The following is a 24,842-nucleotide window of genomic DNA, read 5'->3' as shown; positions in this document are numbered from 1 at the left end:
ATGAAGAAATAGAGGAGACGGCGAAACAGGGAGGGGAAAACAGAATAGACAGAGGAGCTGCTTCGCTTAAACCATAAGTTGTTCTGGCCCTCCTTTGTGAAGTTCGTCTCAAAGCTCTTATTCCTGCCCCAAGGAGCGAAGAGCAAGGATCTCTGAGGAGCTATGAGCGAGAATACACGATATCAGCCTTCCCTGAAGCCGTGCAGCTGAAGGAGTTGCTAACTCCGCCCATACAGCTGACAAATTCACGTGACACTTCAGAGGAAAGAACGTCTCATCCTTCTAAAAACACATTTCCTCCTTTCCTCTCTCCTCCCATGCTTCCTCAGTGGGACGGACTAAGACACGAGGAAGGGAATCAAGTGAAGGAAATGTGGATGCAATTTAACGACCTGCCACGTACAGATGCCCTAAAAAAAAGCTTCTAAATCCTAAACATATACAATGGTCAAAGCACAACCATAAAAAGTAGTGTGCTCTAAATATATATATAATACAAATACTAAAACAGATGCAAAAGTCAAAACACTAAGAAACACACTACACATAAAAAGGAACAATTACTGCAACACATACAATAATAAAAACTCAAAATGTTTGCACTCCATATCAGGAAACGGTACAAATGCGAGCCCTGATGATTTGAGCAGAAATTAAGTATCAGTGTGATTGTCATATTTTAACTTCAGCGATGCTGTCACCTTCTTTTGTGCCAGCAATAAGTCTTATGAAAGGAGCTGCCTGGAGCTATACGAAATAACTTCTGTACAATATGAAGTGAGCTAACAATATATTGAGAAAATGTCAACCATTGTTTTTAATATTATGCCTGCCACTTTTTCTTCTGTGCAGGTGGTTGTTGGATGATGTTTTTATATCTGAGGATCCGCTCAAGGACAGACTTTCTCTTTTTGTAAAACAGCCCAATTCCCCACGCTGCGCAGAGAAATTGTTTCAATTAGCATTACGGAGTTGTTTTTCATTTGCTTTTGACTAGTTGGTTTATCATTTGCTATAAAGATGAAGTGGACAACACAAACAGGACTCATTATCATCGCTGGCGTTTTGTGCTCTTAACTATCCTCTGCTTTTTTCCATGAGCTATTTGTCTGTGTTTGCTGCCATCTCCCTCAAGATTGAACGCTTTTGCATTAAAAAACTGGGCCACCCTGGCAGCCTGACAAATGAAGGCAATACCATGTTTGGAGACACCTCGTTCAACAGTTATTGAAGTTGATAACTGATCATTTGCATATAGATAAGGCATGCTTACCTAGACTAAATCTTTAGCATATAAAGTAGTATTGTGTGTTTTTTTTTCTTCAAGCTGTATTGTTCTGACAAAAGCTGGCATACAATTTGAGGCTGAATTGAATCGAAAGTTTGGGTGGCAGTTGGAATTTACTGAAGGCAAGAATGTCAGTGTGCCACTTGAGGATGTAATTACAAATGACAAATACTCATTAGGCCTTAAAGAGGGCGCAAAAAGTGAGCATTTTCTGTTTGGAAAGACAATATCTACTGTGCAGTTACCCAGTTACCATAAATACTACTGTTCCAGGGGGACTCATGCATGAATCATCTATTAGAGTAATAAGCGCACGCAGAGGAAGAATTCGTTCAAATACTGAAAGGAACTCAGTGAACATCAAAATATTAGCCACCTTTCTGGGAGCTTGAACTTCTTATTTCAATTCCAGCCAGTACTATATTTAGCTAAATGCATATACATGCACAAATATGCAATTTTCTTTTTGCATATTTGTGTTTGTATCAAACACAATTGATGCTGCTTTAGCTTTTTCTCAGGTCCTCTTGAAACAGGAATTGTGCTTAAAAAAAATCTAAATCACTGGGCGGGTTAGTTGGGATAAGGAGCTCATCAGAAACTGCAGGAATAAGCCTGTTAATGCAGACTGCCATTTTACCAGCTGCTAGGGATGAGGAAACTGTCAAAAAAATTAAACTGCATGTTGTTGGGTCTTTTCATCAGAAGTACAGCCTCGCTTTAAATTGTACTATACAGTATGCTTAAAAGTTTCTATCTTTCTTTCTTAGAAAAATAGTTCAGTACATACATATACATACATACATATACATATATTAATTATGAGTATTACTAAGGCAAATCAAATTGTATCCATTAAAGTTAAAGGGTAATTTTTTTTTTGTTTCTTCAACATGCACCCTATTTTCCCATGCATTGCTGTCTAAATGACTAATGTGAAAAACATCTTTGCAACTGTTCAGTATTGAGCGAGAACGCTGTAACTGGCAGCCGCAATGTAATCATCTAGAGCAGGGGTCTTCAACGTTTTTTTAGGCCAAGGACGTCTTAGCTGAAAAAGAGATGGAGCAGGGACTCCCTACTACATATATTTTATAAAATTGAGTTATAAATTAATCTGGACCTACAATAAAGGTTAGGGCGGCCTATACACATGCCTTTAATTAAGCTTAACTGTATCTGGGGATGGCTACCTTAGCTGCAGGCCAGTAAGCATATCATCAATGTTGTGTGCATTAAAAACGGATTCATGTTAATGTATATTTATATATATATATATATATATATATATATATATATATATATATATATGTATATTTATATATATATATATATATATATATAGATATATTTTATTTATTTATTTTTTTAAACCATCAAACAACAATTTTGGCAGCCCTACTGCAGCAACTCTGAGAACCCCCTAGTAGAGCTTAGATCGGCCCAAAAAAATCAAGCCCGAACCTGCCCGAGCCCGAGCACGTTGCGTCCGAGCCCGGCCCGGCCCGACACATTAACTGGAATTATGAGCCCGAGCCCGATTTAAACCCGACATTTTTTTAATACGTGGGCCGTTATAACTGACGTTCTCAACTACAATTCTGAGTTGTTTGAACTACAGAAATCTGTTTAGAATAATACAACAAGGACGAAGCTGTAAACTGCTGTTAGTTTAGAATGGAACGGATCGCAAATGGATCCGAATGAAGAAACATAAAAAAAAAAGAAACAATGATGAACAACATATTGTTGTCACTGCCCACGACTTGTTTAAACTGCTTCCATACCTCCGACTTTCCTCCACACTTGCTCAAAGTTAATTCTCCTGTTTTTCTTTTTTTCTTTACATCTTCAAGCTCCCGGTGTGATGCGTGCGAGAGGAGGAGACTCCGCGCATGACACGTGCTGCATTTTCTAACTGCAGCCTAACTTTTGTACACATTTGTTACTTTTATATAGCCTATATATATATTTATAATATTTCTGATTATGGCATAGCTATCTCTCCACCCAAATAGGATAATAAGGTAATGGATTAAAAAAAAAAAAAAATTGCTTGATCAAGGGTCCGGCTCGGGCCCGGCCCGGCCCGAGGATGTGGCGGAAAATAACGGTCCGAGCCCGACCCGAGGTCCGGTCGGGCTCAGGTCGGGGTCGGGCTTGTGCTGAGAAACTAAACTCTACCCCCTAGGGGTCACGGACCCCCTGTTGGAGATCTTTTAAATAGGGCACATGTGCATCGTTGATTTCGTCCACTGAAAGTGCTGTTTTTGCCACTGACAGGCTCAGATTGTTTTTAAATATTAGATTATTATTTAGTGTCTGACATGCTGACTTTTACAGTAAGTATATTGTCTCACTTCCGGTGCGCCTGTGTGACGCTAGTTTGCTGCTCCAGCAAAAACTTACTCAACTCTGCTTTATTCAACTCAAGCATTATTTTGTGGGCATTTTAGGCCTTTACTTGACAGGACAGCTTTAGACATGAAAGGGGAGAGAGAGGGGGGAATGACATGAAGAAAAGGGCCGCAGGTCAAAGTCGAACCCGGGCCCGCTGCTTTGAGGAGTAAACCTCTATATATGGGTGCCCGCTCTACCAACTGAGCTATCAGGGCACCCAGTTATACTCAAGCACTTATAGATATCTTCTCTTACAGTGACTGCCTCACTGATCTCACAATTCTTAAAACACTGTTAGCTACTTTTGCTTAGCCATTAGCAATGAGTTTGAGGCACGGCTCCACACCATGGAATCAAAATCATATGCTTCCGTAGCTTGCCAGCGCTCCGTAGCTTGTGCGGGCCAACATACTGTAGCTACTGTTAGCAGTCCCCCGGCCGGCCCCTAGCATCCGGGCGAGTGGGTGACTGTCCGAAGGAAGCATAGCTAGCTCTAAACCGGGGAGCGCACATGGCGGCAGTCGCTCTAAACCAGAGTCTTTGGCTAACCACCAACATCTTTGCCATTCTAACAGTTTCTCCCCACTCAGTGATACACCCGCTGAGAAGCCAACTCTGGTTATTGGGAGCTCTAAACTGCAGAATGAAGTTGGCGGCTTCAGCGGCCGCGGTCGTGTGCGTCCCTGGGGCCAGAGTGGGCGATGTGGAATCCTCTCTAAAGCTGCTGGCTAAAGATAACTGTAAATACAGTAAGATCATACTTCAAAACTACATACTACAAATCGGAGATCACTAAAATGAATGTTAAGTCACTTTGTGCATATGCAAAGACAATGTCGGACTCAGTAGTTTTCTCTGGACCCCTGCCAAATCTGATCAGTGATGACATGTACAACCACATGTCATCCTTCCACTGCTGGGTGTCGGGGTGGTGCCCAGCTAATGATGTGGGCTACGTAGATAACTGGAGGGCGTTCTGGGGAAAGCCTGATCTGATTAGGAGAGACGGCATTCATCCCACAGAAATCTGATCGACTCTATTATCGGTCATAAACCATGAAGTTTGATATTAGTAATCAGAGGTGCAGTGCTACGCGCTCCTCTGTGCTTCCGTTGGAGCAGTTGTCCACTCATAGTCTAATAACCACGGTCTCTGTCCCCAGACTCAGATCAGTTAAATCAAAGGTAAACAAAAGAGGAGCTATACTTAACAACCTAATTTGAATTAAAACTACCACTGCAATGATAGAACAGAATATGTAAATTAGATGTGGACTATTAAAAATTAGATCTCTGCCTTCTAAAGCAGTATTAATAAATGATTTGATATCAGATAATCAAATTGATTGATCTCTCTTATGGAAACATGGCTGTGCCTTGCCTTCAACAATTAATGTTAAAGGTCTCTTCAGCAAAGCCATCTACCTGTCTCTTAGACCCTATCCCAATGAGGCTACTTAAAGAAGCGTTACCCGTGGTTAACACTTTATTACTAGACATGATTAATATGTCTTTATTAACAGGTTATGTACCACAGTCATTTAAAGGACAAATCTGGCGCAAAATGAACCTAGGGGTTAATAACACATTTGTACTGAGTTGACCGTTCTCTGGGATATGTTTTCATGCTAATTGAACGACGAACGCCTGCAACCAGTAACCAGTAACATAGCTCAAGCACGGCGTTCAGCGTTCGACTGATCGTGACTGTTTTCCAGAGATAGCACCCGCATGTTTACATGAACGGTACTGTCTTTATAAATCTTTTTAATAAACTGTCTGTACACTTACAAAGTTCTCAATGCTTCGGTTTACATGTAGGGACCCTCATTATGCTACCGTGGAAATGTGGTGATATTTTGAGCCTTGTTAGTGGTGTAGGAAAGGCGATTTATTTTTACTTTACCGGTGCCCCAATGACTAGCGTAATAAGCTAATTAGCCATTTGCTCTAAAACTGGTCACATTCGATTAGTATTAAAACACATCCCAGAGAACGGTCGACTCGGTACAAATGTGTTATTAACCACAAGGTCGATTTTGCGCCAGAATTGTCCTTTAAAGTAGCTGTGATAAAGCCTCTTCTGAAAAAAAACACCCTCGATCCTGAGGTCTTAGCCAACTATAGACCTATATCTAACCTTCCCTTTCTCTCCAAGATCCTTGAGAAGGTAGTCGCTAATCAGTTATGTGACTTTCTACATAGCAATAGTTTATTTGAGGACTTTCAGTCAGGATTTAGAAAGCATCATAGCACAGAGACGGCACTGGTGAAAATCACTAACGACCTTCTAACTGCTGCTGACAAAGGACTTGTCTCCATACTTGTCTTATTAGATCTTAGTGCTGCATTCAACACTATTGACCATACCATCATGTTACAGAGACTGGAACATTTAGTTGGCATTAAAGGAATCGCACTAAGCTGGTTTAAGTCCTATTTCTCTGATCGAGCTCAATTTGTTAATGTTAACGATGAATCCTCCAGACACACTAAAGTTAACCATGGCGTTCCTCAAGGCTCAGTGCTTGGACCAATTCTATTCTCCTTATATATGCTTCCTCTAGGCAATATTATTAGGAAACACTCAATTAACTGTCACTGTTATGCAGATGACACCCAATTATACCTATCAATCAAGCCAGACGAAACCAGTCAGTTAGCTAAATCATGCATCAAAGATATAAAATCCTGGATGACCTACAACTTTCTGATGTTAAACTCAGACAATACCGAGGTTATTGTGCTGGGCCCTAAACACCTCCGAACCTCATTATCTAAAGATATAGCTACTCTGGATGGCATTGCCCTGGCCTCCAGCACTAGGGGTGGAACGGTACAGGTATTCGTATTGAACCGAATTGGTACGGGCGTCTCGGTTCGGTACATGAATTTACACGGAGAATACACGGTATAAAAATAAATAAAACTTGCGTGCAAATTAATTAATGTAATGTGGAACTACTGTTACATACGCGTTTCTTAGGGACACCTAATCTGTAGCCCCGCCTTAGCTCTGAAGCTCACAAGCTCCGCCTACATCATGTTGAGTCGGTCCCTTCTTATATAGCCTAACTGTCTATGGTCGGTCCAGTGAGTCCACCGAAGCAAACTAGTCCCTTCTATATACAACCAAACACGGATGTACTGTAGCTGTATCCCTTCTTGCCTCGACCACAAATGGCTTCCAGGCCCATTTGCTTCGCTGTTTGCTCCGCTGTTAGCTCCGCTGTTAGCTCCTTTTTTAGCTCCGCTGTTAGCTGTTAGCTCCAATTCGCCAACTGCTATGTGTAACCGAAGCTGCTCTTTTAACCCCCCTGCTCTGTGCATTCACATATGAGAGCAGCGCTTGTCTCCCATATCACACTACTAGCTGATTGTCTTATTTAGTTTACAAGTTCCAGATGGAGTCTGGAGATGATGTGGGGTAGCCTACTTATTGTTCACTGTTTACATCTTACTTTATACGCTTCAGGCTGTTACAGCTAGCTCAGGGGACAGACTGGATGACACTAGGTGGTACAGCCTGAGACAGCTAGCTCAGGGGACAGACTGTATGACACTAGGTGGTACAGCCTGAGACAGCTAGCTCAGGGGACAGACTGGATGACACTAGGTGGTACAGCCTGAGACATGCACAATAAAAAAAATTGCCTTCTGCATTTTTGTTATGCTTTTCCGTCCATTGTACCGAACCGAACCGTGATGTCTGAACCGAGGTATGAACCGAACCGTGACTTCAGTGTACCGTTCCACCCCTATCCAGCACTACTGTCAGAAAATCTAGGAGTTATTTTTGATCAGAATATATCCTAAGCCCACTTAAAACAAACCTCAAGAACAGCCTTTTTTCATCTTCGTAACATTGCCAAAATTAGGCACATCCTGTCTCAAAAAGATGCTGAAAAACTAGTCCAAGCATTCGTTACTTGCAGGCTGGACTATTGTAATTACTTACTATCAGGTTGCTCAAATAAGTCCCTTAGGACTCTCCAGCTGATCCAGAATGCTGCAGCATGTGTTCTGACAACAACTAAGAAAAGAGATCATATTTCTCCTGTATTAGCTTCTCTGCATTAGCTTCCTGTAAAATCCAGGATTGAATTTAAAATCCTTCTCCTGACCTACAAAGCTCTAAATGGTCTAGCACCATCATATCTAGAAGAGCTCTTAGTACCTTATTGTCCCACTAGAGCACTGCACTCCCAGAATTCAGAGTTACTTGTGGTTCCTAGAGTCTCTAAAAGTAGATTGGGAGCCAGAGCCTTCAGCTATCAGGCTTCTCTCCTGTGGAACCAGCTCCCAGTCTGGGTCCAGGAGGCAGACACCGTCACCACATTTAAGAGTAAACTTAAAACTCTCCTCTTCGATAAAGCTTACAGTTAGGGAGTGAGAAGTCGCAGCGTTCGCCTAGACCAGCGGGGGAGGGTGTATATCTTCAGACACAGCACCCCTTCTCTTCTCTGCTTCTCTTCATAGTTGTCAGATTCATCTACCAACCCTGATAGAGTTGGTTCAGGTTTTCCTTGCACCAGCTCTTAATTATGCTGTTATAGTTTTAGACTGCCGGGGGACTTCCTTTGACACACTGAGCTTCTCTCTCCTCTTTCTTTCCATCTGTGTGCATCCATGTCCCAGAAATGCTTGTTACTAACCTAGCTCTGGGCAGCTTATTCCCCGGAGTCCTTATGTTTTTTCGCCCAGCAGTTTTCTGGATTAGGGTGGCACCAAATCATGGTTGCAGCTGTTGCCGTGGTCTGGTTGCATGCCCTGCTACGCTCTGCAGTGCCCTGCTTCGCCATGAACTACTACAACTACTCTTTCTAGTTATAGTTCCATTATCTTTATTGTGACTATTATTGCTACTGTTCATAACACCCCCAACCGGCACCGTCAGACACCGCCTACCAAGAGCCTGGGTCTGTCCCAGGTTTCTCCCTAAAAGGAAGTTTTTCCTCACCAATGTTGCACTAAATGCTTGCTCTTGGGGGAATTACTGGAATTGTTGGGTCTCTGTAAATTATAGAGTGTGGTCTAGACCTACTCTATCTGTAAAGTGTCTTGAGATAACTGTTATGATTTGATACTATAAATAAAATTGAATTGAATTGAAAGGATCCCCACAGATCGACCTCTTCAGGGATCCTTTCCATAATGTTGTCCTTTTTGTTAAAGAGTAAGATCCTTTTTGTTTAACCACAAACAGCTTCGAAATCGCTATCACCAAACCACCAGACAATGTAAATAATCAGGACTTTTAGCGTGTATAGAGCCAGCATATTTCCACATGTAAATGGGTGAATTAAGGGTTTATTTCAACCAAACCAGAGTGGTGATTGCTGGAACAGTGGGAGGATAAACCAGGATGGCTTTTTATTTTTTTGTCGAATTTGAATAAAGTCTGTTTTACGATGATACGATTACTGTTTATTTAAACGGAGTATGGTACGTTTGGCAATAGTGATTTTTTAAGTTTCATGTTAAAGAAAAAGGATCTTACTCTAACAAAAAGGTTGACCTCTGTAGGCATCCTTTGCATAATGTTGTCAGACACTTATATACTAGGGGTGGAACGGTACACTGAAGTCACGGTTCGGTTCATACCTCGGTTCAGACATCACGGTTTGGTTCGGTACAATGGACGGAAAAGCATGACAAAAATGCAGAAGGCAATTTTTTTTATTTTATTGTGCATGTCTCAGGCTGTACCACCTAGTGTCATACAGTCTGTCCCCTGAGCTAGCTGTCTCAGGCTGTACCACCTAGTGTCATACAGTCTGTCCCCTGAGCTAGCTGTCTCAGGCTGTACCACCTAGTGTCATACAGTCTGTCCCCTGAGCTAGCTGTCTCAGGCTGTACCACCTAGTGTCATCCAGTCTGTCTGACTAGTGTCATCCAGTCTGTCCCCTGAGCTAGCTGTCTCAGGCTGTACCACCTAGTGTCATCCAGTCTGTCTGACTAGTGTCATCCAGTCTGTCCCCTGAGCTAGCTGTCTCAGGCTGTACCACCTAGTGTCATCCAGTCTGTCCCCTGAGCTAGCTGTCTCAGGCTGTACCACCTAGTGTCATCCAGTCTGTCCCCTGAGCTAGCTGTCTCAAGCTGTACCACCTAGTGTCATCCAGTCTGTCCCTTGAGCTAGCTGTCTCAGGCTGTACCACCTAGTGTCATCCAGTCTGTTCCCTGAGCTAGCTGTCTCAGGCTGTACCACCTAGTGTCATCCAGTCTGTCCCCTGAGCTAGCTGTCTCAGGCTGTACCACCTAGTGTCATCCAGTCTGTCCCCTGAGCTAGCTGTAACAGCCTGAAGCGTATAAAGTAAGATGTAAACAGTGAACAATAAGTAGGCTACCCCACATCATCTCCAGACTCCATCTGGAACTTGTAAACTAAATAAGACAATCAGCTAGTAGTGTGATATGGGAGACAAGCGCTGCTCTCATATGTGAATGCACAGAGCAGGGGGGTTAAAAGAGCAGCTTCGGTTACACAGAGCAGTTGGAGAATTGTGGTGTTAGCTTCACACGCTAACAGCAGAGCTAGCAGCAAACAGCGGAGCTAACGGCGGAGCTAACAGCTAACGGTGGAGCTAAAAGCGGAGCTAACAGTGAAGCAAATGTGCCTGGAGGCCATTTGTGGTCGAGGCAAGAAGGGATACAGCTACAGTACATCCGTGTTTGGTTGTATATGGAAGGGACTAGTTTGCTTCGTGTGGACTCACTGGACCGACTCAACATTTAGGCGGAGCTTGGGAGCTTCAGAGCTAAGGCAGGGCTACAGATTAGGTGTCCCTAAGAAACGCGTATGTAACAGTAGTTCCACATTACATTCATTCATTTGCATGTGAGTTTTATTTATTTTTATACCGTGTATTCTCCGTGCAAATTCATGTACCGAACCGAGACGCCCGTACCGTTTCGGTTCAATACCAATACATGTACCATTCCACCCCTATTATATACTTATAATAATCTGAGTCTGTAAGTGACCAAAACAAGCACTTTTGTGGACGTAAATTGAAGGCGCGCAATTGCCCATTAATGATACATTGTAGGTAGTTTTGCTTGCTCAATACTGGACCAATTTCAAAGATTGTTGTTCCCATCAGACACAGAAACAAGAAAATAGTGTCCAGGTTTAAAAAACAACAACAATGTTACCCTTTAAAGAGATGGTTTGGATCTTTTGAAATGGGGTAGTGTATTACCTATAGATGGCAATCAGCACACCCCAAGTTTGGGAGACATGTCATGGTTGTGGTTTGAGTCCACCAGATTTCTGTGGTTTGACTAATCTGCAGACACAGAGTTCTGCTAAATTCCGCAGATGTTTCATTCTGGATCACCGCTGAAAACTGTAAAAAAAAAAAAATAAATAAATAAATAAATACTACACCTGCATCAGCTAGATCAGAGATCTTCAACAGGGTGTCCGGGACCCTTAGGGGGTCCTCAGAGTTACTACAGTTGGTCCTCCAAATTATTGTCAATATTTGAAATTTTTTTCGAAAATCAAAATGTCTTAACATGAATCCAACATATTATTAGCAAATAAAAATCCCCACTGATGATAGGCTTACTGGCCTTTGGGTAAGGTAGTCACTACAATCCACAGATACAGGTAACAAGCATTCACTTTGCCACATTTATGGTTAACATTAAAAGACGATTTATAAAATCATGCTGACAATTATTTTAATAGCTTAGTATACTATGCACTAACTAACCCTACACTTTATTGTAGGTCCAGTTCAATATGCAACTTCATTTATGTCTATGTAGAAGGGGGTCCCTGCTCCGTCTCTCTTTCAGTTAAGAGGTTTTTCCTGCCTCTGCACTCGACCAATCCTGACAGCCCAGACACGAACACTAAGCAATGTACTGTACTGCTGTGGACGGGGCCACACAGCAAAATGTGGCCCAGTGACAGATGACAATAAGTCAAAGCTTTTTTTTTCTTTTCTTTCTGGCCCAGTGTACAGGATTTTCTTCAGGTCTAACAGATTCCCAATCTCCCTTAGCCACATGTCAAATGTAGAGGTCTTCTCCGATTACTGAGATTGTAACAGTAGCTTCCAGGCCAGTGGTCCCATTGGAATAAACTTTTTGTTAAAAGCCTTTAGAAAGAAGTTGTGAAATAACCAGAGCTGAAGAGCACTGTTGTTTTGTCCTTTCAAGATGTCACACAGAAAAGTAAACATTTCTGCAGTCTGGTAGAAGAGATTTTCTCTGACTTAACTGTCAGGAATAGTTTCAACACAAGCTCTCGACATCTTGTCTGTGATTGAAAAGTTATCAGCCACTCTGAATTTCCACCATTTTTTTCTATCCAAATAAATCAGTGTATGAGTCCAGCCCGGTCTCACGGCAGTTTTTGTAAATGTGACGTTATTTTAATCTATTGATACGTGTTCACGGAGACATTTTTGTCGGTTTTTACGTGTTGACCAGCACGAAAATGTGAAGTAATGTATTTTAATGGGAAGCATATTTTGTGGCCACAGCACGAAAATGGTAGGGAGTAGTATAAAAAGCCGAAAATCCGCGTAGGGAGGTTGGTTGGGGGGGTGGATGGGTCAAACAACACAGGACTTTCACCTGGGCGAGCGGGGATCGCGTGGGGCGCTTTGTTTCCCGGGGAAACTTACTTGTGGCGCGTCCCCCATCCCCCGCGGCCGTCTTCCGGCGTGTAAGGTGCCCTTTCCCCGTAAGGTTTTTCCTAAACCCAAACTCCGCCATCCCGTTATTGTGGCGCGTCTCCAGCGGGCGATTCCCGGCTTATGGAGCGTCCTTTTTGGCCGCCTCTCGGCCGCCTCGTCCAGCGCCTCCCCAGGGGGCCGCCTCGCGGGTGCCTCCCGGCTTATGGAGCGTCCTTTTCGGCCGCCTCCCGGCTTCCTTTCCCCGAGAAAATAACGTGACATTTACACGTAAAAAACGAGAAAAACGTCTCCGTGAACACGTATCAATAGATTAAGAATAACGTGACATTTACACGAACTGCCGTGAGACTGGGTTGATGAGTCACTGCAGCCACTAAAGCACATAAACTGATGAAAAGAATATAATTATCTAATAAATCTTTGTATGTCATTTCACATGTATTTGTAAATTGCAATGCAAACTAGAAAATGCATTCCCTGCAGAAAATGCTTGTGAATGCTGAAAAGCTAAATATATCTGTAGATACAGAAAAAAAAATTACTCTAATATCACAGTTTAAAAAAGGGTTTGTGCTCAAGACTGGATTAAGCGAAATAACATTGCCGTGGATGATAAGGAGAAGAGGGTATCTTCTTGCTTTGAGGCAGCTAATTCAAAAACTGTAAGGCCTATTGTTTAAGTGAGCATATTGGCTGAAAAAAGACAATAATAGCTAAGTTTTTACGTATAAACCGTGTATGACAAGTAAATATTGTGGCCGTGAGAGCAAGTTATAGAGGTTTTAAGACAATTTTCCAAGGCTTCCCACTCTAGTGACGTCATCACCCTCTAAGTCATGCAATACTCACTCCATTATAAACACAGAAAAAGCCTGAATGAAATATTAAACTTAAACAGTGATACCACCAAAACTGCAAAAGATATCATGAAGCTGAATACAACCGCTAATAGCTAAAGGTTTTGTGTTCAAAGTTTGAATGACGTCTGTAGGTAAAAGTATGTGGGAGGATGTTAAAATTATTTTTTTTATTATTATTAAAACAGTTTGCATAAGAATACCATATTATACTGATTGTACTCTAAACAAGATACCATGGAGCCATCAACTGTCCTTGTCTGAGCACGGTGTGATGCCGAGGAAAGAACAGGTGCTCCCTGACTGAGATAAAGAAAGACATCAACTCTTTATTATAACTAGAGACTTTGTATCACATTCCACATTGTATTACAAAAGCTGTTGTGGGAGAGGTTTCGACAATCATATTTTGTGCTTTGCTGTAAGTACTAGAATGTGACTCTACTTGCAAGTAAACAGGTTTTGAAATAATTCCAGTGTTTTTGTCCATTCATTGATAATATAATTATCTTAACAAATTGGTCCTTCAAGCCAGATCCCAAAATCCTTCCTCACTTCCAGGTTCCGGGTCCTGAAACACCGTGCACGGGGGAGTCATTTGGTGACTCCTTGAACAACTCCTTGAAATTGCTCTTTTCACAGAGGCCAGTTCCCGCTGGAAGCGTGGGAAGGTGATGGGATTATTTTAATTTTTTTAGATACATTTTTTTATTATTTTTTAGCACCATTTATCATTCAGACATACAGAACAAATTCCACAATATGTGCCAGGTAATGTAAGATGGTGCATAGAACAGATAAACAAATTGAACAAGAACAAATACCCTCTCCCACCCCCACCCTCTGTGATCTCGGGGAAAACAAAAGAAACAAACAAACAGAAATCACACCTTGCCTTGCCTATTCCTGATGAGAAAATCAAATATCACGATATTTTTGACCAAATACGTCGATATCGGTACCGCAGCGATATTGTAGTGTTGACTATTGGTGCTTTCACAAAATATTTATACAATGAGATTTTTTATAAATAATCATCAGTAATGTGGATATAATGACTAAGTGGGTAAAGGCAAATAATAGAACAGCTAGAACAGTCTGGTAAGTTCAGAAAATGACGTAACTTTACTGTAATGCAGCCTTTAAAACCAGGATAAGACACCACTTATGCCATATTATGATATCCAAAATCGAAGATGATATCTAGTCTCATATGACGATATCGATATAATACCGATATATTGCCCAGCTCTACCTCAAAACTAGCTCTGAGGTCTTCAAAACTCACCATATCTTTCTCACTGAATAGCTGGTCTAAAGTATAAATACCTCTGTCACTCCACTGCTTATAAGTAAAAGGTTTGTGATTCAAATGCCACTTATTGGTGTAGTGTAGTTGCTCCTCCAACTGTTTAAAGTTGGTCAGTGTGTTGGTGATAATAGGGCCATAGGCTAACATACACTTTTTTGGACACACACCTGCAAAGGCAAGGTCTTGCAGTCTTAGACTTCCAGTGAGGTTTTGCTCTATTTCTCTCCATGGAACTGTAGATGAGGGGTCCATCCACACTCTGAGGACCCGTAGCTGAAAGGCTCCTTGATATATTTTAAGGTTGGGGAGGGCCAAGCCGTATTTGTGGTACGTTGCAGGGTAGAGTATTTTAGCCTAGGTTGTTTATTATTCCAAATATACTTAGGGTATCAAATTTCTTCCAGAAATGTATTGGTGGGGGTAAGGGAATCATTGTACTTAAGAAGTTCACACGAGGAACTATGTTCATTTTAACCACAGCAATCCTGGACCGTAGCAATGCTGGCAGCGCAGACCAATTGGCCAGATCCCTTTGAACACTACTTAATATAGTTTCATAGTTGTCCTGGACAACTCGCTGTAACAATGTGTGTATGGTGATGCCCAAATATGTAATTTTGCTTTGGGTTGGTATTGTAACACTAATGGCTGATGTCACATGCCTGTTGTTCAATAAAAGAAGATTAGATTTATTCCAGTTAATTTTATAGCCAGAGATTGAGCCAAATTCGTTGAAGATCTTAAGAATTTTTGGAAAAGAGTCCTAAAGATCAGAGATGTACAACAAAATATCATCTGCAAATAATGATATTGAGTTGCTATTGGATTTAATCTGGACATTACAAATTTTACTTTGCCTTATGGCTTGAGCTGACAGTTCAAGAGAGATTGCAAACAGCATGGGGGAAAGCGGGCATCCCTGTCGCAAGCCCCGCTCGATGGGAAATGACTGAGAATGCAAGCCATTGTTTGAGACTATGGCTGTGGGATTCGCATATAAAGTATGCACCATGTCAATGAATTTGGCAGCCAAACCAAGCCTCTCCATTACTTGCCACAAGTTGTTCCACTCTAGGAGGTCGAAAGCCTTTTCCGCGTCCACTGATAAAACTGCTGCCATTGTTAGAAGGTTTTTGGCTTCTTCTATTACATGAAATAGTCTGCGTACATTGTCTGCAGCATGACGCTTTGGTATAAAACCTGATTGGTCGGGGTGGACTAGCTTCTCAATAAAGCGCTCTAGGCAGAGAGCCAAGACTTTGGAATAAAACTTAATATCAGTCCCGATGAGGCTGATGGGCCTGAAATTTGAGCAATCCGTAAGATCTTTGCCCTTTTTTGGTATAACGGATATTAGCGCAGTGTTGGTTTATTGGTGGAAAGTCCCCTTCTCTATAGCTGAATTTAGAGCTTGTAAAATGGTAGGTCCTAATATGTCAAAATACTGTAGAAGTTCTGATGGAATTCCATCCAACCCTGGCGTTTTCCCTTTTTTAACTGTTTTTAACGCTGATTTAAGTTCCTCTAACGTTATAGGTCGACCCAGTTCTTCTGCCTCCTCTGGGTCTAGAAGAGGCAGGTTTAGTTCTTTTAGGAACTCCTGGCACTGTGTCGGATCTGAGTCGCAGGAGGACTCATACAACTTTGAATAGAAGGGTTGAAAAGTGGCGCTGATATCCTTAGGATTTGTTGAGATACCTCGATCTGTGCGGATGCTGTTGATAGTAGCTCTGGATTCGCTTTGTTTTAATTTCAGAGCAAGCAATTTGCTCGGTTTACAGCCATTAAAATAACAATTTTGCCTCACTGTGCATTATGAACTCAGCTCTCCTTCTTAGCAGATCATTCAGCTCTGTTCGACTTGTGACTAGAAGAGTATGTGTAGATTTAGAAAAAAAAGTCTTAAGAGATTGCTCTAAAGATTTACAGCGTTCTTCCAACTCCACAATCCTTTTCCACAAGCCTCTCTTTTCCTCTTCAAGTTGACCGTAAAGGAAGATGTGAAATCTCTAATAAATCCTTTAGTTGCCTGCCAGATAAATGCGGGGTCAGAAACTGAGTTGGTATTGATTGATATAAACTCCTAGATCTTTCTCCTAACACATCACAATGGAATGTGGTTATCAGCGCATTGTGATCAGACAGAATGGCTGGTTCTATTGCTATCGTGTGGAACATTGCCTTGAGCTCACTGGAGCACAAAATATATTCAATGCGGGAGTGGGTGAGGTGACGTGTGGAAAAGAAGGTGTAATCTTTGCTAGTACGGTTGTGCATCCTCCATATATCTGTAAGATGGTGGGATTTCCACAACTGCTTTAAACATGTCCGATATATGTTTTTGGGCTTTTGTGTAATTGACCCCTGATCTATCCTGATTTAAATCTAGTACTGCATTCATGTCTCCCCCTATAATTAGTGAATATTCATTGAGAGAAAGCAATTCATTGGTTAGGTGCAGGAAAAAACTTTCATCATATATAGACGGTGCATATACTGAAACAAAGGCTATTTTCCTACTCCTTATCGTGGTACATACATAAGATATCCTGCCTGATAAGTCTTTACTGCTTTTGTCTACGGTGGAGCCCTTGGTTTTGGTGTTGTCACTAGATGAAGCAGCAACCTTTAAGTATTTATTGTGTAGACGATTTACATTTCTTTTACATAAATGTGACTCTTGTATAAGCGCCACATCTATGTTCTTCCTTCTTAAATAGTCCAGGAATTTAGCTCGTTTGATTGGCCCGTTTAGCCCCCTGATGTTAACTGAAAGGATTGAAAGCTCAGCCATCTTCAAAATTCACACGCATACATGTCTCGAGTACCCTACCGGAATTCACTGATACATTTGTAGCAAAGGTTGAACTGTTAGCTGTGCGCAAAGTGTGGTAAAAACATAAAAAATAAAAGAAATCCCCTAACCCTCTGAGACCACAGACCCCATCCCCTATCTGCAAGATACGTGGCCACATCAATCGCAGCTCGCGTAAACTCCAGCCCACAATTACCCCTCCTGTTTAAAGTCACAGGTACATTGAAACAGGTCTAGTGAACTTCTTATGCTAAACATGAACGGTGTTACAAAAACCCTAGAACTAGGTCTCAACCAGCTATCAAATTCTGAAATAAGATACATGAAAAGCACACCAACCTGGTTTGAGTAATAAACATAGATTATAAACTGGACAGTCAGCATTTATCATGTTTTTTCAGTCTGGTTACCTGTTCCTTTAAAGCTTGGCTCCAAAACTTACAGTGACCTCAGCATTAACCATGTTCTTCCAGTCTGGTTAAGTGTTAACAAAACATAGACTATAAATTGAATAGCCAGCATTAATCATGTTCTTACAGTCTGGTTAAATGTTCCTTTAAAGCTTGGCTCCAAAAACTTCAGCACGGTAGCCCAGACACAGCTAGTCCACAGCCGCCAGGTCTGCCAGCCTTGGCCCCACCACCGGCTCCAGCCCCAGATGCGAGGTCCCCCCGTCGTCCTCCGGCACCGTTGTCGGCAACAGGTCCCGCGGCGGAGCGGCCTGTGTTGATGTTGCGTCATCCTCCACAGAAAACGTTCGCATCTGCGGTTGCAGTGAAGGCTAACTCTCTCTCTCTCTCTCTCTCTCTCTCTCTCTCTCTCTCTCTCTCTCTCTCTCTCTCTCTCTCTCTCTCTCTCTCCGTGGGTCACTCTCAGGGTGGTTGGGTGGATGAGCAGGTCTGGGGGGCCCCTGGAATGTATCTCGTGTTGTGCTCCTTCAAGCTCCAGATGCCGCTGGGTCATGAATGCACCACAGTCAGGTTGCATCAGATCACACACTGCAGTTCCCTTCGTCTCATTTCAAGCACACTTTGTTGCTTTTCCAAGACCTGAGCGATCAAGTCCTCCATGTTTGGGAATGTGCTAGCATTAGACGCTATATTAGCCACCGCTCTGCTAGCCGCCGCCATGTTTGCAGATTTTGTTTCCTTAAACGACAACGGGACCTGTTTTCTCGCACTTGCAGGCAATTCACTGAGTGACTGTGATAGCAGATAAAATGATTTGGCGTCGTAGAAAAAGGAATAGACCTGGTTATTCAATGAAATGCGGAGGTGGGTACGAGAGCCTTAGTCTTCTGTGACCATTGCGGGTGCTGGTCACGTGACGCGACGGGATCATTTTTGAACAGCAGACAGGACCACTGAAGAAATCTAGGTGAGATCAATTTTATTTCCTTGACCAGAAAGACTAAACAGTGATGACTTTGATTTCACTGGGATATATCATATATAGGTGAACATTATAGGCAACGCACAACTTACATTATTTATCTATTATAGGGTTTACCTAGTGACAAGACAATCAGAGAAAAGAAGCACAAACGAGTAGTCTGTCTGGTAAAAGTAATAAAAATATCTATGGTCTTATGACACTAGTTCAAAGCCTATGTGAGAAGACTGCGGTAAAATACTAACTCCGTGCAGCATGTTAAAAGAGAAAAGGGAGCTCGCTACTCCTGAGAGACAGGGTAAGACTCTGTAGGAAAAAATAAAAAATTTAAAAAAAGAGGTAAATATATATAGTATAAGTTAAAGATAAATCTTATAAATGATAAGAGAGAATATAATATTATTTTTAACTATAAAGATATAATATACTTTGTATATTAAAGGGGTAACAATTGTTGCAAAAGACAGTCAGGAGAGTTGACAGGAGATGGAAAGTGTATGTTGCAGAAAGGAAAAAGAAAGTTTTTTGAGAAAATAGGAAAAAAAGCATGACTTTAAGGGAAAGTTAAGTGTACAAAAATGTACTAAGCTTGGTGAAAGATATAGGAAAAAGAGTGTGGTGAAAGTGACAGGAAGAAAAAGAGAGCAGAAAGCTTAGAGGAGATAAAAAGAGCATTAGAGAGACAGCCAAGCACACAGGACGACAGTCCACGAGCTACTGGCTCAGGTTACACTCCAGGCCCACCTAGAGAGGAGGAGTTTGAGAAGACTGAGTTACTGTAGAGTATACAGATAGCGGCTTCACATTCTGAGCTATATTTAAATTATGGTTTTCCTATTAATGGAGTAAAATATGCTTTTTTCCAAATGCCAAAAGCTGATGAAGATTGTGAAAATACAAAAGTAAAGTGCTAAAAATTTAAAATGTTGATTAGAAGTTGTAAAAATAAAGCTGACAAAGTCAAAATATATTTTTGTGTTTGAAATTTTGAGCTGCTGTAACTAGGGAATTTCCCCAGTCTGGGCTCAATAAAAATCTTTCTTATCTTATATAGGTGATAGACAAACAGTTGATTTTTGATTTCAAAGGCAAAGGAGTCAGTAGCAGAAGTTTGTCAAATGCTCTCAGATATTATTGTAATCTGACATATTTTGGTTACGACAAATTAGGATTTTGTACACAAAACATATGTTAATGAAATATGTTCTATTATTATCAAACTGTCCAACAAATAGACATATATACATATAGATAATCACTTAGTTGATTGACAAAACTGCTTTGATCATTTCCAGTTTAAAAAATGTGAGGCCTATTCTATATTGCTTTTTAATACCTTAAGTACATATTTTTATGATACTTTTCATACTTAGGTAATATTTTTTATGGAATATCAATGATGTCATAGATCAGACGTAGAAAAGCAGTGTGTTTAAATGCAAAAAGGAGAACTCCTCCTTTCTTTCAGAGGCTCAGAGAACGGCCAAGGGAGGGGCTTCCCAGAGAATACACACACACACACACACACACACACACACACACACACACACACACAGAGATAAGAGAAAAACATGAGTTGTGCATGTGCAGTTTAGGCTCAGCAATGATTTTAATACACTGAGGTACATTTTTGTCATAAATGATATAATGTGATATGTTCCCATATCAGGTAACAAATTGGATAAATAGACTACAACACTCAGTGCTTAGGTTTGTTCAGTGTATTTTTAGAAATACCAGACATCAATTAGTATTACTTTGTGTTGCAAACCAAAGATAAAAATAAAATAAACATGTTTTTGTTTAATTCATCTGAGTTTATTGGTTGAGACAATATTGAAACTAATTCAGGTTGATATGAGATTCCATTCTATGAGCAGTTCATTTAGACTCTAGTGAGTTTTTCAGTAAAGCTGCACTATAGACTTTGTTTGTATTGTGAATTACTATATGACAAATTATTTAAACTGTTAAGTAGATGTTGAGAACATTTTATTTTGGTGATTTTGTTTTCCCTTTAAAAACGATTTATTGAACGTTTTGTTGCTTTTATACAGGTTTTGCTGTGTAACACAGGACAGAGTGTTAATGGCTAAACCACTAAACAGATTATATATGCTGCGTTATTGAGTCATGAGCCCTGTCATGTCTCAACAGGAGGGATGATAGCAATAATACATAAGGTGTTTTAATAAATAAAGTGTTCACAGCATATGGATTTTCAAACTATGCTAAACATGTTTTGTTTGACTTGCACTATTTGTGCAAAAACACCACCCTCAAGGTAATCTGAGGTGTAAAAGAGAACAATTTCCAAAACCAGCGTTTCCTTTTCAGCACATTTGTATGGATTTTATAGAGTTAGGGGGGGAGCGAGAGACCGGCGTGATCTGACACATCTGACGCATTGTGAAGGGAAGTAGTCCACCTACAGAATCACATTCTGAAAATACACATACACTATTAGGAGAAGCTAATTAGAAGTACTTATTTTTACTTTTAAGATAAGGTTACGCTCGTGTGACCACAAATGAAATTTCTATTTTTTACATGGGTTAAATTTGACCCTAAACAACAGAAACTGTTTGCAGTTTGTTTCATCTGTTCATGTCTTGCAGATTCACAAACAACTGACAATGATTGAGATCAACATCTAATTAAAAATGTTTCATATTGACCTCAATGCTTAATGATGTACATTATGAAAATCAAAAGAAGAGTAATGTACTGAGTAATGAGTAATGAAATGAAAATTGCAGAAATACACAATGTTATACACATATTCATATACTCATTTAATATTTATATATATTTTATATATTTTTATATACTTATTGAATATACAAAATGTTTAATCATTTAATATAGTATTATTGAAGATGCAAACGTTTATTCAGGAGGGAATGTTAGAAAAATTATGATTTATATTTCTACGTCTTATTATTAAAACAGTTTGCATAAGAATACCATATTATACTGATTGTACTCTAAACAAGATACCATGGAGCCATCAACTGTCCTTGTCTGAGCACGGTGTGATGCTGAGGAAAGAACAGGTGCTCCCTGACTGAGAGAAAGAAAGACATCAACTCTTTATTATAACTAGAGACTTTGTATCACATTCCACATTGTATTACAAAAGCTGTTGTAACAGAGGCTTCGACAATCATATTTTGTACTTTGCTTTAAGTACTAGAATGAGTCTACTTGCAAGTAAACAGGTTTTGAGATAATTCCAGTGTTTCTGTCCATTCATTGATTATATAATTATCTTAAAGGAACACGCCGACTTATTGGGAATTTAGCTTATTCACCGTAACCCCAAGAGTTAGACAAGTCCATACATACCCTTCCCGGGAACTATATTCTCAGGCGGAAGAATATAGTACTTGGGCGGAATGATTTGCTTTACAGCAAACCTGTCTGAGAATATAGTTCCCGGTTTGTTTACGGTTAGAAGATGGCTGTGTGTCATGTTACGTTGTTTTTTGTACACGCTGTGACTCTACAAATCACAACATGTAAATAGGAACATGTTGGTGTTATTTTGTCACTTATTGGGAGCAGTAGGATTACTGGAACCATTCACCTGCATGTACTGTGATGGGCTGCTGCCTCTGGAGCCGTCAGACAGAGTTACAGAACGCACTGAGATGAGAAGGGTATGTATGGACTTGTCTAACTCTGGGGGTTACGGTGAATAAGCCAAATTCCCAATAAGTCGGCGTGTTCCTTTAACAGCATTTTAAAAAGGAAGAGCCTGAAGAGGATTTGAAAATTGCTCCACTGACAATGTAAAATAAAAACTGAAAAAAAGATATAAATAAGAAACATTCTTGACGAAGTGACGTCCCATCATGTGCTTAAAGCGCTGAACATTTTGATATTTGAATGGTTTTTGTAGCTGAACGTGTGCAGAAGTTAGAGGCGACCAAAGAAAGTTGCTGAATCAGCATTCACACAACTAAGCAGGGGTGGGTCTAAGGGGGGGCCCGGGGTGGCACCCGCCCCCCCTGAAATATGATTGCCCCCCCCAATCCACTGTGCTAGAGTGCTGACAGATTAGATTTTCCATTGGATCAGAGTGCTGTCACTTTGCTGACTGTTCTACCAATCACGGCCTTTCCATTTGGTAAATGGATATATACTTTATACACACATTGTATGGCAACTGTGTACTGTGTTGAAATTTTGAGGCCAGTTTAGAAGTAGAAACTGTGACAGTTCAGGGAGGTGGAGGACCCAAAATGCAGGGAGAGACAGGTAGGAAGGAGAAGCGTTGAAACACAACGATTTATTTTCTCAAACAAAAGCAAAAACAAACCCAGGAAGTCCTGTGAGCTGCAGGCAAAAACCAATACAAGGAAGAAAACCAAGGATATCCAAAACCAGGCAGGGAGAAACAGGAGACACGGAAACTGACTGATGCAGACACATACAAACTGACGCAAGATGATACAAAACAATCTGACAAGACACAAAGGGAAACACAGAGGCTAAATAAACTAGAGACGAGCAAACCAGGAACAGGTGAGACAACAGGTGAAACACATCAGGGCGGGGCAAGACAATCAACCAAGGCGGGAAAACACAAAGTATAGCTGGACTGACTATCAAAATAAAACAGGAAACAGAACTAACAGGGAACGCACAACCAGGAACAGAAAAATACACAACAAAATATATACAGACAACACTACACAACACAGGATACATTTACCAGACAGGGAACAGAAACCTACAGAAAAAACATGGCGATAACTAAACAGAAATATACACAACAGAAATATACATACAAAAATCTACAAACAAGGCAACAGAAATGTACAAACAGGTAACAGAAATGTCCAAACCATAACAAGAAACATATTGAACTCACTGTAGAGCACTTGTTGCTGTCAGAAATAAATTGTGTTGCACTTTAATTCTGTTCTGTTTTCTTATTGTCTGAAAACTTGGTACAGCAAGGTTTTTTTGTTGAAGTTTGAGGCAAGTTTATTATAAGTGTATTGCACTCTATTTCTTTAGCGTTTTTGTGAAAAAAAATCTCCGCCGTCCTTGTCACATGACCAATTAGTGTTTCCATGATGACTATCCACATTTTTGCCTTAAAGGTACAATATGTAACATTTCTGCACTAAAATGTCTAAAAACAACCATACCTATGTTATATATTTTTTTGAGTTGTGTAGTTACACTATCCCAAATGTTTCCACCAAATGGTAAACCCAGAGAAATCTGTTATTTTATTTTCAGACACGTCACGCTTCATTTAGTGGCGTCATATAACCTTTCACCATCTAGTTACTCGTAACTCCCGTCAAAACACGCCACCCAGATGATACATTCGAGAGTAATTGTAAATCATACAATGTCACAGTAAAAAATACTTATAACCGTAACACTGCTTTTTCTGCCACAAGGCATCATTTTGTGATTAATTACGTGTCAATTTGCAACACAGTAATACAGCAGAGACTTATTTATTGATACATATCAATATCGATCAAGCTTAACGTTACTACAATGTGCTGGTTGACAAGTAGCTAACGTTAATGCTAATGCTTGGTGGATAACAGTATAGGGTTACATCATCGTTCAACATGCTCATTAAGGCATGGACACCTGAACCGAGCCCGAATGGGTCCCGACGGGTCCCGACAGTACCCAACGGGCCGGGCTGGGTTCGGACAGATATTTAGAAATTATGGTCGGGTCCGGGTCGGGCTCGGTCACATCAGCACGATAAGGCATTTGCTGTAAAATGGTGCTGCTGCTCCTTTAAGAGAGCTCAGTGTGTGTGTGTGTGTGTGTGTGTGTGTGTGTGTGTGTGTGTAAAGTGGGCAGAAGAGAGATAGAGAAAGAGGAAGCAGACGTGTAGATGTGACCGGAGCAGAGTTGGTGGAATAAGTTTTGAACACATTTATCCGAGATAAACCCCAGACTGAAAGCCAAGTTCATTCATCTGCTCACCAGAAACGGGATTTTAACCAGGTATCGATAGCCAGGCATCCAGTCACAACAGCAGCCATCCACAACGTTAGCTGCATCTCCGTTAGCGCTACCAGTGTTCGTGCCAAAAATCTCCTCCCTGCCGAATTTCTCCCCCCTTCGCGTTTAGCTG

The 24,842-nt window shown here is 40.8% G+C and overlaps 2 long non-coding RNA genes across 2 annotated transcripts in view; one reads left to right on the top strand and one right to left on the bottom strand.

Annotated features, from left to right (window-relative positions):
* The first annotated feature begins 189 nt into the window (after positions 1–189).
* The window catches only part of LOC116051154, a 27,417-nt gene continuing 2,764 nt past the window's right edge, over positions 190–24,842 (top strand). Inside the window, exons 1-2 of the long non-coding RNA XR_004105289.2 lie at positions 190–399; positions 19,492–19,496. This is a non-coding gene — a long non-coding RNA (uncharacterized LOC116051154). The remainder of the gene's footprint in view (positions 400–19,491; positions 19,497–24,842) is intronic.
* The window catches only part of LOC118494982, a 14,361-nt gene continuing 12,092 nt past the window's right edge, over positions 22,574–24,842 (bottom strand). Inside the window, exon 3 of the long non-coding RNA XR_004897214.1 lies at positions 22,574–22,682. This is a non-coding gene — a long non-coding RNA (uncharacterized LOC118494982). The remainder of the gene's footprint in view (positions 22,683–24,842) is intronic.

This window comes from Sander lucioperca, chromosome 4, assembly GCF_008315115.2.
Source record: "Sander lucioperca isolate FBNREF2018 chromosome 4, SLUC_FBN_1.2, whole genome shotgun sequence".
Classification (NCBI taxonomy): Eukaryota; Metazoa; Chordata; class Actinopteri; order Perciformes; family Percidae; genus Sander; species Sander lucioperca.
This window is presented reverse-complemented; position numbering and strand designations above follow the sequence as displayed.